Below are 16,665 nucleotides of genomic sequence, written 5' to 3' on the forward strand. Positions count from 1 at the left end.
AGGGGTGTTAATACTTTCGAAAGGCAGTGTATGAGATTGACACCTTTTATAAATCAGTCAACCTTGCTGTTCGTGATTTAAAGCACAGTAAATAGCCTATGAGCCTCCACTCCGTGACTGCATATGAAACGCCAGGGTCCACCATGAACTTTTTCTCAATGAAAAGGTTGACTCGCGGGAGCATGGTGGTGCTTAAGTGAATGGTCATAATGGTCAAGTACAAATAGCATGATATTTAACTTGCACTTGTAGTCTTCAATGGTTGACTGCGACAGAGCAGGTAAATATTGAAATGGAATGCAAAAATGCACTGAAACGATACTGTCCCGACACATGATCCACTGTACTGATATGTTTTTACTGGCCCAGGGCCAACAGACCATGGTTAATGTCGGACTAATGGCATGCAAAATAACATCAATGAATGTGCCAGAAAACAATAGGCTAAGTAGATTTCGACTCATCGTTACCACATTAACGTTATATGGGAAGTGCAAATTCACTCACATGGAAATAAGACTGCATCCACTGCGCGCACACACCCAGCTACCGAGAGGCGTGCGAGACCGACAGCAGACTAACCTTAGCCGTGGGCCGTTTGTGAACGAACAGCTCTTTTCTAAGGGATCGTTTTGGTTAAAACGTCGGGATACCGAATCACATCGGTGAAAGAACCGTTCATTTGTCTCCCTGATTTGCATACTACTACCACTACTTTTTAAATTTATCTCAAAACAACGTTTTTTCTGCAGATAAATTACAAAATCATTATCTAAAGAAGGTTCATCCTAATTTGTAGAAACAATAAATAGTGGGGAGAGCGCATCAATCTGGTCCACGATGATTTTTTCCCCAGTGCTTAAATTATTATTATTTTTAACGCTAATTTAACAATATGACATAGTGGTAGCCTACCTTTTGGCCTTTATATGGGGATTTGCAATTATTTCATGGTTCTAGGTCGACATAAACATTTTGACATAAGAGCTGTCTGGGAGCCAAATGAGCCTACTATTTTACGTGAACGGAGCCAAATGAGCCGGCTCACCGAAAAGACCCATCACTACAGCAGACTGTCATACCAGCAGCTTCCCTGTCATCGCTCACTTTGTGATTGACAAGCGCCTCTATCAATAGATTGCTAGAAGATACATATTGTTAATTCTAGCGGGATCCGCAGACTTTTTTTCCTGACTAGCGAATCGAAAGGTAGCCTAGATGATTTGAGTTGGGAAAGTACCCGGGTGAAAATTACTCTGTAATCGGCTATATAGCCGGCGCTAGTGCAAAACACTGTTTGTATGATTTACGATTCCAATCAGATGTGTAGACTTCAGTCGCCTCAATCTGCAGACATTTGTGTCTTGGCTGTGTTTGTGATGGATGAAATTTAATCAAGATCATTTTAAAGGGAATCCATTTCACAGCCCCTGTAAATGCAAAAAGTAAGCCATCATTCCAGAGAGAGGATGACAATACATGTTTTGTCCCGTTCTTCTGTTGCACACACACAGTCATTGGTGTGTATTTCTGTTTCAATTACGCACATTTCTGAAGTACTAATTCGAGAGGAATTATCGTAAATCATAATTTGTCTGTAATTAAGGTCAACCTCTTCACCTCTGAAGCCTTTTCTAAAAAAGGGATGCAGAGAGCGAGATTGATAGAGAGAAAGAGAATGACAAACCTAGATGCATTTCTAGAGACAATAAGAGAAATGGAGAGAGCGATATACACGTGGGAGAGAGAGACTGCTAAAATGGAGCAAGAGAGTGAGAGATTCTGTGACAATGAAAAGCAGTCATCAATATTCTGTCATATATGTATATTTACTGCAGTGTTAATGCAATATAAATCAGGATTGTTGTCCAGCTCCCATCAGAAGGGCCCTAATAAATCAGTCATAAAAAGCTGATGTGACCTGAATCAAAGATTATGGATATACTGACAAGATACATGTCTCTCCGCCCTAACAATGTGAGTCGTTGTCCACAAGGCTGTCTAGCTCCTGCCTTTCCTTTCCTTTGGATTGGTGGATCTCATTATTGTAATTCTTTTTTGAATATTCCGTGAGGGTTGCTGACGTCAACCGCCTGTATTCAATGGAGAGAGAGAGAGAGAAGCTACTAGCCTCATGCCATCAATATCCATAGCCATCTCAACAACTCTAATATAAAGTGTCACATCTCTTACTTATATCAGTACACTCGAAACAACTTATTTTTGATCAAATAAACCTCACATAGCGAATAAGCCGTAGATTGTTTTGTTGTTGACCAAATTTGCAACTCATTGATTTCCATACAAAAATTCCTTGTTTGGTGGACGAAACAACAAAAAAATGCCACCTGCTGTAGGGTGACAGATTTTCCACTGAATTGGGCCCCTCTCTTCCTCTTCCGCTCTGCCTGAATAGCTTTTCACACTTGAAATAACTTCTAATGGTCATCTGAAGAGACACAACCAGCTCATATGCAGCTAAAATATACATGCAAATGATCATGTGCATAATCATAAGGATTGTGAGGATCATAACGATGGCATTTTCAAAATGATCCCAACCGTCCTCATCGTCATGGATTCAATCGTTTAATTATGTTGTGAATATCTTTTTTTTTTTTTAAACGAATCAAAAAGTCAGCCCTTTTGGATTCTAACAGGTGTCTTTCTCTGTTCTAGGATGGGATATATGGTTCTCGTCTCTGAGATGTGATGTACTGGATTTGTAAGGAGCTTTGACGAGAGAAGAACCACTCACAGGTATGTGACAAGTCAATCCACTACCTCATCAGATTAAACAGCTGCTAATATCATGACGACTATTCCCTGCACTGTTTCTTCAAACTCACTCCCAAACACAGAAAATCATGAACACATTTTATTCAGGAGATTCCAACAACATTTTTCAGCTTGCTGTCAAGTTCCCCTCTTCGAGTGATTCAACCGACCTTGCATAAATGTGACCGACTGACTCGATTCGGTTTTATGTAGAAAAATTTGAAATGGTGTTTTTTGAACCATTTCAAACTCAGCGCTAGAAAATGGTATCATACACTGCAGTTGAGGCACAATGGGAAAGAAAATAAACTTGTAACCTCACTTTTGAGAAAATGGCCCTTGAATGTTTTTGTACATCTACTGGAGAGCTCATCTTTGTCTACACCCATTCAGCATCATTCACACCCTGTTAAGCCTTAGCCCCACCCATCTCTTTGAGGATTCACATGTGAGGCCATGTGCTAAACAACCAAAGATTTCAAGACTAAAGGCTGGTTTATACTACAGGTGTGTTCATAAATTCAATCTGGAGTGGCAGAGTGCGCTCAGAGTGCACAATCAAAGCAATGTCAGATTGTCTGTTCATGAATTCAGATCATTTCACTCTCGGAGTGTTCAGAGCGCCCACTGGACGCTCTGGCCGAGGAGTCGGGTTGATCCGAGCGTTCTGACCTAACAACAGCAGTCAAGCACCCAAGCTACCTGTCTGACTTTGGTTAGCTTGCTAGAATGATTGCATTTTGATAAAAAAATAAGTTTACGTTCAAATGGCTCCCCTGTGAAGTAGTGATGCGCGACATACGCCTAGTTTCCTGAAACTAATCACAAATTCCAAGAAGTTTCCTTTGAAAGCATAAATATGCAACAGGGCAAGATTGCATGTCTATTTAATCTCTTACACAACATTCTAATGATCATTCGTGGGGTCCTCCTATTTCACTTGTTTCCTCTTGTGAGATTTCATGAGTTGATGGTTAGGGAAATGCTAGGTGGTCATTAACAAATGCAAATTTCCAGGACAGCACTGGTAAACCACTAATATCCCCCTTCAGCGATGGGAGGTTTTTCTGGTCAGTAACCACACCCATCCACCAAGCATGTTTGGATTGCGCTCCCCGATGCAAATTATGTTTTCGGTGTAATCATGCAAAAGTGCAGCTGGCTTCCATTTTGCTGTGCCTCGCGTCTCTACCCGCCTCATGCTAACCCTCCCCCCTACCTCTCAACCCTGTCCATCTGATCCATCTCATATTCACTCCCCATCTTGCTTTCGAATTTGTCCTTGTTTTCTTGTGCACCTTTCATCTCTCCCTCTCCAAATCGTATGCAGTCGCGCACATGCGTGACTTTCATCTCCCCCACCTGAGGGTTTTGATGAGCTTTCCCACACAAATACCCCCCCATAACCCTTCCCCTCTCCTTACTGCGGGCTGTTTTTTTCAGTGAATGCCACCTCACTCCCGATGTTTCTTTTCTTTGCCACTCAAAGAGATTGAGGAGAAGATATTGGCTCGGTGAAAAAAAATAATCTCGGACGCCTGACATATCGTCCGCAGCTGCTGAAGTGACTTAATCTTAAACCGCAGGATACGTCAGTCGGCGGTCTGAATATGGTACACGTTATTAGTGACAGAGGTTAATAAATTCAGCATAAGGTGCCATGTCACCCTTTCCAATAACGCCACACGGAATCACACTGGGAGATTTTGCATTTCATGTTACTTGGCGTCGAGAGGATTTTGAATGGCATTTCCTCCTCTGCTGGATAATACAGAAAACAGTGTGGACGTTCTGGCTAAAATTAATCTAAGCGTAAACCCATGTTTGTTGTAAAATAACTATGTATTTATGTCCCAGCCAGTCCTTCCCTCTGCACAGTATGAACTGAAGCAAGGACGGGAAGCTGCAGAGTCAAATGTAATTGGCATATTAGTCACAAAGTGACAAGGAAGCTGTTGTGCATTTGAATAACATGGGGCAACCGTGAGGGGTAGTTGTGCGGGCTTGTAGCTGAAAGCTAGCACATTTAATGCATCTTATCCATGTACAGAGCAATTCTCAATTGTATTTTCTTGATTACATTTACATAATTTAGCAGACTCTCTTCTCCAGAGTGACTTACAGGGGCAATTAGGGTTTTTCACATAGTCAGCTAGGGGCTTCGAACCAGCGACTTTTCGGTTACTGACCCAACATTCTTAACCGCTAGGCTACTTGTCGCCCTTACATTCCTCCCCTCCAATCTTTTCTTCCAATGTCTTTTGAGATGAAGGCTATGAGAGAGGGCATGAAGAATCAAGGATAAACAATTGAGATGCAGCCCCATTTTTATAGATCTCTGGGTCTTCAACCCCAACAGCCTGCTGCTCGGATCTCATGTAATAGTAGAAGTTTGCTACTCTATTAGTGTTGAAAGGTGTCAAAGGAATTTATATCCGTAGTCTACTTTCATTACAAATCATCTTTAATAACTCCCGACATGGAATTAAGGCCTTCATTTGATGCACCTTCTTTTGCCTAATGTGTGGTCACTTTGATTTAAGTCCAATCTGGCGGAAGGAGACTATGCCGGTGGAACGTTGGGGGAGCCTCTGAATGGGATCCTTGGGAAGTCCCGACTCTGACGTCACCCCATTTGAAGTTGAAATTTAACACCGTTAAGGTAAGGGTTATGGTTAGAGATAGGCGTAGGGTTTAGGGTAGGGATGGATAGCACTGAGAATCCCGGATAGCACTAAACCTTTACAACCAATACATCTTTCCTAGCGCGCTTTGCATACCCACCTAGGTTGCCCTAGTGAGAGCAGTGTAAGGTCTATTTGACCACAATGGGTTCTGGTCACATGTACTCCTAGGTTTTGGTTTAGTTATCTTAAAGCAGTGCCCTTTGTTTTGTTAGTTTGAGTCGACAATCATGCTGTCTAGGTCTCTCTAAGACGATGCAAAGTAATTTAAATGGAGTTCAAGTAGACGGGAGAGGAATAATTTTTAGCAAAGTCGGCAATGTCCTCAAATTTTAATTCAACCCGAAGACAGTTGACTTTACAGGTCTTGCTGGTGCTTTGGCAAAAAAAATGACTCAATGCCACAAAGGAGGAACACGTTGGTGTTTGACCTAAAATGACTGAAAAAGTCATTTGATGAACTTATGATATCTCTAGTGGTGAATTTGTTGACACTCGGCCGCGTAGACCGTTGTTATCTGTGGCGCCATGAAACTGTGAGGCATGTTTACGGTCACCTCTGCCCCAGTAGGTGGAAAGGTCCTTGCAGGTTGTGATACAGTACACTTCCCATTTTGACCAGAGCCCGATGGGGTACTGCATATAGGGAATAGGGTGCTATTTTGGACGCATCCAATGTGTTAATGTAGAGAACGTGTACATGTCTTGTCCTTGCTTGGATTCTTTGTTTGCTTACGTGATGCTCTACTTGCCCCACACTGCTTTCTCTCTCCCTCCCTCCCTCACCCCCTTATCTCTCTCCCTCCCTCACCCCCTTATATCTCCCTCTGTCTTTCACCCTCTTCCATTATTTTTCTTCCTCTCTTTCTTTCTTCCTTCCCTCCTTCTCTCCGCCTCTGTATTTATTGTCCTTCTTCCTCTCTCTATCCCTGCCCCCCTCCCCCTCCGCCCCCTCTCTCCCCCAGTCATGCTTGCTCAGCTCTTAGCCTGGCTGTGTGTTTCTACCTATGTCCCCCCCTGGCCTTAGTTGCTTTGCTCTAAATATACATACCGTGCTGTTTGCCGTGCTGCTACGGCTGCTGCTGAGACAAGGGAATCACAGCTTATTCCCCTCACTAGTTTACATAACCAACTCATACAGTATGGATGTATTCAGTGGCCCATCCGTGGCACATTGTCATGTTATAATGATGGAGCATAATGTGGTGGGACCTCGGCTAGTTCTGTTTGTGAATTGGTTCTGAATATGTTATTTGTGTTATGAATATTTATCACTGTTGGTATAACATTTTTCCATTGCTGAAGCTGTTGAGGTTGTATGTTTGTAATTCATTGTGAATCACAACCCCTGCTTTTGTACTGTGCAATCATTGGGTGATATCTTTATGAGAACCTTAAAAGATATTGCAATCATCACCAGTTCAGGTCATCTCACACTAAAGATCAGTCAGCAACTGCTTGCAATTAGTCCACTTTCACCGTATGGACCATATTGATTGGTACAGAAGATAATTAATGGGACTTTCATGGTTGAATCATAAAGGATTAGGCCCATCTCTGAGATGATCCAAAATGGAGTCATAAGCCTGGAGATGTGTTCAAGAAGGGTTGACTACACCCTCCTCCCCTCTGTCACACACTGCCTGCTCAATCCCAGAGGGCTGTGCGGTGTGAGGAAGGTTCCACTGGGCTTGATGAGGCGGTTCAGAAGCACCACCCCCCCTGCCACCTCAGGAGGGAGGGAACAAATCTGACAAAGTCAAGTCTGATTAAGTCAATGCGGTCTGGGGAAGTTCGATGTCATGTGCCCCACTGCTCCTCTGACATGCACCCTGACAAGTTTCAGATCTTAATAACAGTAGAGTTACAGTATGGCCTTAATGGGGAGCTCATGTAGTCTTAAAGGGATAGTTCACCAGAAATGATTTGATCTTTTACGCCAGACATTATGGCCTTAAAGAGGAGCTCACACGGACGTAATAACAATACATTATGGGCTCGCGATAGACTAGCGTCCTGTCCAGGGGGTGTACTTGTACATCACGCTACAGAAACAGGAGATCCTGTCCTTTAGGCCATTCTGGCCGGGACAAGGCTACTATTATGGGGAACTTGTACTGTTGAAGTCGGAAGTTTACATACACTTAGGTTGAAGTCATTAAATCTCGTTTTACAACCACTCCACAAATTTCTTGTTAACAAACTATAGTTTTGGCAAGTCGGTTATCTACTTTGTGCATGACACAAGTAATTTTTCCAACAATTGTTTTTCAGACAGATTATTTCACTTATAATTCACTGTATCACAATTCCAGTGGGTCAGAAGTTTACATATACTAAGTTGACTGTGCCTTTAAACAGCTTGGGAAATTCTAGAAAATGATGTCATGGCTTTAGAAGCTTCTGATAGGCTAATTGACATAATTTGAGTCAATTGGAGGTGTGTGTACCTGTGGATATATTTCAAGGCCTACCTTCAAACCTTTGCTTGACATCATGGTAAAATCAAAAAGAAATCAACCAAGACCTCAGAAAAAAAATTGTAGACCTCCACAAGTCTGGTTCATCCTTGGGAGCAATTTCCAAAGGCCTGAAAGTACCAGGCTCATCTGTACAAACAATAGTACGCGAGTATAAACACCATGGGACCACGCAGCCATCATACCGCTCAGGAAGGAGACCTGTTCCTAGAGATGAATGTACTTTGGTGCAAAAAGTGCAAAATGTAATCCCCGAACAACCGCAAAGGACCTTGTGAAGATGCTGGAGGAAACGGGTACAAAAGTATCTATATTCACAGTAAAATGAGTCCTATATCGACATAACCTGAAAGGCCGCTCAGCAAGGAAGAAGCCACTGCTCCAAAACCGCCATAAAAAAGCCAGGCTACGGTTTGCAACTGCACATGGGGACAAAGATTGTACTTTTTGGAGAAATGTCCTCTGGTCTGATGAAACAAAAAATAGAACAATTTGGCCGTAATGACCATCGTTATGTTTGGAGGAAAACGGGGGAGACTTCCAAGCCGAAGAACACCATCCCAAACGTGAAGCACGAGGGTGGCAGCATCATGTTGTGGGGGTGCTTTGCTGCAGGAGGGACTGGTGCACTTCAAAAAATAGATGGCATCATGAGGATGGAAAATTATGTGGATATATTGAAGAGACATCTCAAGACATCAGTCAGGAAGTTAAAGCTTGGTCGCAAATGGGTCTTCCAAATGGACAATGACCCCAAGCACACTTCCAACGTTGTGGCAAAATGGCTTAAGGACAACAAAGTCAAGGTATTGGAGTGGCCATCACAAAGCCCTGACCTCAATTCTATAGAAAATTTGTGGGCAGAACTGAAAAAGTGTGTGCGCGCAAGGAGGCCTACAAACCTGACTCAGTTACATCACCTCTGTCAGGAGGAATGGGCCAAAATTCACCCAACTTATTGTGGGAAGCTTGTGGAGGGCTACCTGCAACGTTTGACCAAAGTTAAACAATTTAAAGGCAATTCTACCAAATACTAATTGAGTGTAAGTAAACTTTTGACCCACTGTGAATATGATGAAATAAATAAAAGCTGAAATGAATCATTCTCTCTACAAATTGTCTGACATTTAACATTCTTAAAATAAAGTGGTGATTCTTACTGACCGAAGACAGGGAATTTTTACTAGGATTAAATGTCAGGAATTGTGAAAAACTGAGTTTAAATGTATTTGGCTAACGTGTATGTAAGCTTCCGACTTCAATAGTATTGTGACATCCCAAGGGCCTCTTCCTCTTGCAGAGCCTCAATAATGTATTCTAATATAAACTAACAGCGAGAATAGAATGTGCTGATGCAGATTTAAAGGGAACTGCCAGTCATACCAGTGGATGTCATATAATATGACTGAGGAATCTCAACCAGCCCCACCCTGTGGTTAATAATATTTTCATTGGCTCAAGGGGCTTTAGTGTGGTTGTAGTCGGTCTCGTTCTGGCAGGTATGCAAATGTGGTAACAGGAGAGTGAAAGAGCCAATGCACATGCCCTCCTTTGTTGTCGTGCAGGTTGTCGTTGATACCATGTAATTTTATTTTATTTTTTTTCTTCTCATTCCGTACCTCTGGCTCCCACCTGTGAAGTTAGGTGTCCCTTTGTGCCCGTCTAAAAAATAAACGACACTCAGCGACCAGGTCTCGGGAGTCGCTGCCTGACAACTAGCGCGCACCCGGAGGTAATCAGAAGCTGTCAAATGGAAAGGGCTTGGGCTGCGTTTTGAGAGGCAACTCTCTCCAGTCTCCTCGCTGGTCTAATTTGAGCATGGGGTACAGTGGCGATGAGCCCAGTATCAATATGAGGACCTAAAAGCAAAACGCATGTAAGTGAAGAAAAATGGACCCCAACAAGAAAGCAAAGTGGCGCCATCTTGTCAGTCACACCCTAACCAAACCTAATTGCTCTCAGAAGAATTCCGGATGACTTTGAGTAACACAAATAATGTCCCTTTTCTGTGCTTCCAAGATGACGACGACTTGTGAATATAATTAATCAATTTCTTCCTGCTATATGTTTATGCTCTGTCTCACTCCGAGGCAGACGGAAAGTGAAAAATGTGCCACCTTAAAAGATTAGGGCTGACAAATTCTGGATGTGTGTCTTTTCTGGAGACAAATGAAAGATCCTGGCATACCGGAGGCCCTTTGGGGGCCCATCATACGAGTCCACCCTTGAACGGATGGTTCTAAACCGCAGACGGACACAGAGCCCCGCCGCAATCTGTTTCAGCCATTCCTGGGATTTATTTACAGCCGCAGCCCTATAAAATCCAGAATTTATGTCATACTTTTTAATTAGAAATAATGTCTTGTAGAATTGAAGTGATATACAGCTTAATCAATATATAGACTGTGTCTGGACAGGATGACAGACAACACTATTGACAGCTCACAGAGTAGCCTAACTTAACACTTTGTCTTTCAGAGAAATATGTTGTTTGAGATTAGTTTCCTTCCTCCGCAATCTCTTTTTTTCACGTTTTCTGTATTTTTCTCTTTCTCTTTTTTTCTCTCTCTCCCTCTGTCTCTCTCGACAATCTGCCAACATCTTCGAACAGATAGTATTTTCTTCAGATTGAATCAGGCTCCCTCGTCACTCTGTATTTACCCAAATAATTATTTTACCTGAGCGAGCCCCACTGTGCTGTTTATTGCTGTTGTATAGGTTTGAATAGCGGGAAAGCTGGAGGTGGGTTTTAATGAATATGAACTTACAAATCGAGAGAGAAATGAAACTCAAGTGGGTATTGTATAAATCTCTCTCTCTCTGTAAGCTAAGGTAGAGGGGAAAACTAGGAAACTGTGAGCCCGTTCACTTAAAACCGCTTAGACGATTTATATTCAATTTGTATTTTGTTGTGAGAAAGCATGGTTTAATTAAGTTTTTATATCATTTGAGTTAAATTTGTCTTCTCATTTCACACAATACACATAGTTTGATTGATTAAAGAAAATACACGGCTGCTTTGGTGGAATGTCACATGATAACCCAGAGTTATTTTGACCGGAGGGCAACGATAGAGTTAATATTTGTCCAAATTCTTGGCTAGGTCTACCAAATTGTTTATTACTTTTTATTATTTTTAGCTCTCGAAACATTGACTTATTCATGTCACATCCAGGATACAGGAACCACATTTACAGGATTCATATTCTCATGGAGTCTAAAACAAATATATGCCAGAGTATATTGCCATGTTGTTTTAGGGGGCAATCTAAGCACAATGATGTCTGGGAGCGTTGACAATGACACCTATAGCAAGGTTTTCAATCCCGCTTTAGGTGTGTGGTGCTGCGCTGGTTACAAGGTCAGGTATGAAGGTTGTGTTTGTTTATGGAAAGGCAGTTACTGTTGCCATGCGGATTTACCATTTACGGAATTAGTTTTCCTTTTTAATATACGGCTTGTCTTTTCTCTCTATAAATATTTGTCCCTATCCCCTGCCACTAGTCATTTTGAAGCAATCCTATCCCTAATCCATAATGCATCGAGAACTCTGAGAATAGCACAAATAAATGTCATATCGCCTTTTGGTGTGTGTGCTGCAAAACTAGGAATGGTGTCTTTGGGAAAGTTGTAAGATAAGAGGTGACAGTAAATCCCATGCGTACAACACCTGGCGAGTCGATGACAACATGACTCAATCAGATGGAGTGAGGCGGTGAGGGAGTCTGAGAGAAGCTCTGAGAGGCCATTGAGCTTCCCATTGTCTCTGCTTTGCTGATTTAATCAGCAAATGAATGACAAAAGAAGCTCTATCAGAACATTTATGGTAATGTCAGAAGGCATGCGTGCAAAGTCCCCAAGATTGTTGCACATTATATAGACTGCCTATCACACGACTCACTAATGAATATGAAGATGTGGTACACACACACAAATTATATACATTTTAATTTGTTGCACAATGAAAGGTCAGTACCGCATTTCAAACAGCCAGGAATTATCTAATGATTTCAGCCTAGGTATATTTTTACAAGCCCTATCTTCCACAATCATAAGACCCACTAATAATTGTATTTTATCAAAATAGTTTAACCTGCTTTTTTGCAATAATAAATGGCTTTCAAGTCTATGGAAAATCTGTTTTTTTGCTACACATTTAGCCAGAACCATGCACATCCACTAATAATGACCAACTTCTGGTAGCAGGCGTTAGAGAAAATTAACACAGGTCTCATAACCAATCGCTCAAGCATAAGCCCATGTGCTATTGAGTAGCCAGCTAATATTTCTATTTAAAGTCTAGCCAACTTGGATCTATTCGCTTGCTAACAAGGTAGAACAGTTGAACTGTTATGAATACACCCTCCTGTCCGGCTCCCAACAGTTTGAACTGCGTAGCCTGTTCCCTTTAACATGTTGAAATCAAGTGGCCTACCTGGGTAAGAACATGTTCTCAGAATGAGTTACCAGTTCCTTATATGAATGCATCTTTTTATGGTCATTGCACATTTATAAAAACAGCTAGCTCATTAGTCCAAATAAATAATAAAAAAAATATATATGTATATATTTTTTTTAATTTCATACTTTTACTTTTGATAGTTATGTATATTTTAGCAATTACATTTACTTTTGATACTTAAGTATATTTAAAACCAAATACTTTTAGACATTTACTCAAGTAGTATTTTGCTGGGTGACTTACTTCATTTTCTCTAAAAAGGTATCTTTACTTTTACTCAAGTATGACAACTTTTTCCACCACTGGCAGTACCACTTATCGCTAGTAGCATTTTAGCCATGGACTGTAATGTGCTAGCTGTTTTAATATATATTAAGCAACACAGACGGCACAATTTTCCTGTATTAAAAATGTACGGACAGCCAGGGGCACACCAACATTCAGAAATCATTTACAAACGAATCATTTGTGTTTAGTGAGTCCGCCAGATCAGAGGCAGTAAAGATGACCAGGGATGTTCTCTTGATAAGTGTGTGAATTGGACCATTTTCTGTCCTGCTAAGAATTCAAAATGTAACGAGTACTTTTTGGTGTCAGGGAAAATGTATGGAGTAAATATTACATCATTTTATTTAGGAGTGTAGTGAAGTAAACGTAAAAGTTGTCAACAATATAAATAGTAAAATTACAGATCCCCCAAAAACAACTTAAGTAGTACTTTTTAAAGTATTTTTACTTAAGTACTTTACACCACTGGGTACTCCAATCCCGCATGTGACAAACTGAGCATCCATTTTCTACAATCATGTCCGTTGATACTCCCGTTTTTAGTAGGGTCTGCAGTGTTCTACATTTTAAAATGTTCTCCTTTATTACAGTAAAATGTCTCAATGTTTTTCGGCGTCCATGTGAACCATTCTGTTAGCGCTAAAACATACATTCAAATGAATTGAATTAATTTGATACATTGCCCAGCCTTAACACACACACACAAACTCCCCTCTGTTCTCCGATGCACCTTCTATTCTCATTCATTAGTGTTGCGTTCACTTCTCAGGGCAGGTAGAGACTCCAATAATGACTTAATGCTTTGTGTTTACAGACTCGTGAGTTAGATGGTGAAGAATGCTACGCTGCCAGCCCCTAGTCAATGGTTAACTGTTCTCGTGCGATTCGAAGCATCCGGAATCTGTCACAACTGACTACCCTCCCCTACATCTTGACCCGCTTCCTAGGCTCATTTTCCTTCCCCTCTGAGCTTGTCCGCGCTTATCTGAGTCTTTTGTGTAACCCAAGCATATAGAGAAGTAGTATTGGGGCTGGGGTTACTCATGTCTGTTCTTCCTTTCATCATGATCCTCTAATTCCCCAAAATACCCAGAATCCTATTTGCTAGGCCACAGGTGGCCTCGTGTTGCAATGTTGCGGCCACACAGCGGCTCTCCGCTAAGCAAGCACAGACGTTTACTCACCCGCCCTCGCTTTTGTGTACCTGAATGGCGGTAATACCCAATACGGCTAGCGTACACACGGCTAATCCTTCAACCGTTGTAAAACGCACAGTTGTCAGGTACGCAGCTTTGGACGAGGTTAACTGTGAAGTCCAGGTATTATTCACATGTTGTTTTTCCCCTCACCGTTCCTGACAGATGTGTAGCTGGCGTGTATGGGAAAATACCCCGGATTCTCAAAACAAATTCTCCAATTTAGCAGACAGGGCAGGTGTTGCGAACCACACTAACTGTGCCTAAAAGCAAAGCTTCCAGTATTGGTGCCGGCAGTGCTGGCGCTAACGGCGGCCTAGTTTCAGTCTTTTTGTGATGGGATTTATTGGGTAGAAGCCGTTGCATACCAGAGTAGGCTACCAGTACTGCCCTGAGACCATGACTGGGCCTGTTCACAAGAGTAGGGTCACAACCGGCAATGAACTTGGTGCCCCACAGTTAATTACAAATTAGAACGCCATGCGACCCTGAGGATGTGCTCCATGGGTGGAATAATGAACACCTGGAAATGGAAAGAATAAGAAGGATGAGGTAAAGAGAGAGAGAGAGTAGTGCATATTAAAGCTACAATATGCATTTGACATCTTTATGCATTGTGTTGCCAACCCTTCAACTCTGTTGAACTCTATTTCTGTACTGTAATTTTATACCGGTATGCTAACTTGGATTGTGAGGCCCTAATTGCGTTTTACTTAATTCAACAACTGACTTGAATTGCATTTTGCTCATTGACGTTTTCCCTCTGGGTGTAATGTGAGATACCTGCTTATAAGCACACTCTACAGTTTGTACTTTACATCTACTCTTCCAGGTCACAGTGCAGCTGACAGTCGGGTTAGTTCTCTGGGTTGCTTTCGTGGTGAGAACGCTCTAGTCCACAGACATCATATGATGATGCAGTGTGGCAGGCCCCGGTGAATCATCCCCCGCCGTCACAGGTGGGGGAAATACATCTGTGCTACTGGCAGTCTGAAGGTGGCTCATGGCCGAGTGCTCAGCAAGGGGTTTGGATCCGATGGAAATTCAGTGTTTATGTGACGTGGGGGATAAAGACATGGAGCAATCGATCGAGAAAGAAGAGGGAAAACATTGACTTATTGGTGAAGCTGTGGAAATACCAAATACTGTCTTCATATGGTCAAGACATATGAAACAGTAGACCGGGAAGTACATTTTATTTCCAATGTCAGTGTGTGCTTGTGCTTACATCAACGTCTTGTTTATTTAGTTTGCGCTTGTGTACGTCTGCTTCTGTGGGGTGCGATGTCAAGGCACGCTCTGTGTGTGTGTGTGTGTGTGTGTGTGTGTGTGTGTCGGACGACTCCGAGGCCCCTTTTGATCAAAGGCTGATTCCCTGGACAACGGGAGGCCTTTCTATTGGCCACTCCGGTTCACGGTATCCTTATTTAACCATTCTCCACGAACGGCCCTCGCCCAGTGTCGGATACGGCGGATAGTTTTCCTCCGCCTTTTGCTACGGGACGTGGAATGGAAGGCGAATACGAGGGGATGACGTGTTCCTCTGTGACGTTCCCTTCATTGTGTGGCTCGACGCAATTCCTTCCACGGTAATTGGGGTGTGAAAGCAACACCCGCTTGCCTATTGTCTCGGTATCTGATTCTGTAATGCGTTCAGACCACACTCGGGCCACACTAGTAAAGAGAGAGTAGGAAGAGTAAGGGAGGAAAATGAGTGACGGAGGGAGTATGTGGTGACAAAGGGGAATTCGGGTTGAGATTGTGAAAATGGCAGATGGTGATTATCAGAAGGCTGAGTACCATGTGGACAGAGGGAAATTGACTGATTATACATGGACAGAAGTAAATTGTCTTAGAGAGACAGGGAGGTTCCAGAGAAAGCAACAGTGTACAGATTTAGCAGAGAGTTTGATTCTGAGAGAACAACTGAGAGAGCTGTGCGAGTGAGTGTTCGATAGCCAAACTAGGTTCAGCTCTTTATACAATGTACAGGAGATTGAGAGAACCAGAGGTCCTAATTGTGCCACACCATCTGCCCACTATAGGGAACAGGCCAATGAGTGTGACTCCTTCCAACAGGCTCGGTGACGAGCAGATGTGTGTGTGTGTGTGTGTGTGTGTGTGTCCTGTATGGTTGTATAAATATGTACGTCTCTATATTTGAAGTATGTTTGCGTACATGCATGAGTAATGTAACACTAGAGGACGTTCTTTGAAAATTACCAGCGAGCAGACATTCCAAACTGACTCTAAAATGATCAGTCTGTTATCCAGCCCCATCTAGCTATGTTTGACACTTTAAAATAATTATTTTACGGGAAATGTCCAAACAAAAGTAGGTTGAGGAAAAGGTAGAATTTCTGAGGGAAAACATCGAGGACCAAGCCTCCCTTGTCTTCCACACTCCTTGCTCGAACTGTGCCGAACCAGAAAGGGCTATGTGTAAGAGATAATCGCATTGGTTACATTCATCACATTACCTGGATCTCTTTACTTACACCTGGATCTCTTTACTTACACCTGGATCTCTTTACTTACACCTGGATCTCTTTACTTACACCTGGATCTCTTTACTTACACCTGGATCTCTTTACTTACAGATCTAAAGGTGATAGGAGCAACCTGAAATCCTACCCAATTGTCTTACTGGAGGGATGCCATCCGATTTAGGTAACAAGGACATTTTATTTGCATAGCAAATCAACGACAACTAACCTGACTGTGGCTATGCCAGGTTTTCCATTTAGTTTCAGCAGCCTTTCTGTTTAATTGTTGTT

General features: G+C 42.2%; 1 protein-coding gene across 14 annotated transcripts in view; it reads left to right on the top strand.

Annotated features, from left to right (window-relative positions):
- LOC106577626 (adhesion G protein-coupled receptor L3) overlaps positions 1-16,665 on the top strand; it is a 329,820-nt gene that overhangs the window by 51,496 nt on the left and 261,659 nt on the right. For 13 of the 14 annotated variants that reach the window (XM_014155901.2, XM_014155886.2, XM_014155888.2 and 10 more), the window contains exon 2: positions 2,680-2,760. The gene's annotated coding sequence lies outside the window, so the exon portion shown is untranslated. Of the gene's footprint in view, positions 1-2,679; positions 2,761-16,488; positions 16,559-16,665 lie in introns of all 14 variants that reach the window. The other variant, XM_045701384.1, reaches the window with a different exon arrangement.

Source organism: Salmo salar, chromosome ssa18 (genome assembly GCF_905237065.1).
Source record: "Salmo salar chromosome ssa18, Ssal_v3.1, whole genome shotgun sequence".
Taxonomy (NCBI): domain Eukaryota; kingdom Metazoa; phylum Chordata; class Actinopteri; order Salmoniformes; family Salmonidae; genus Salmo; species Salmo salar.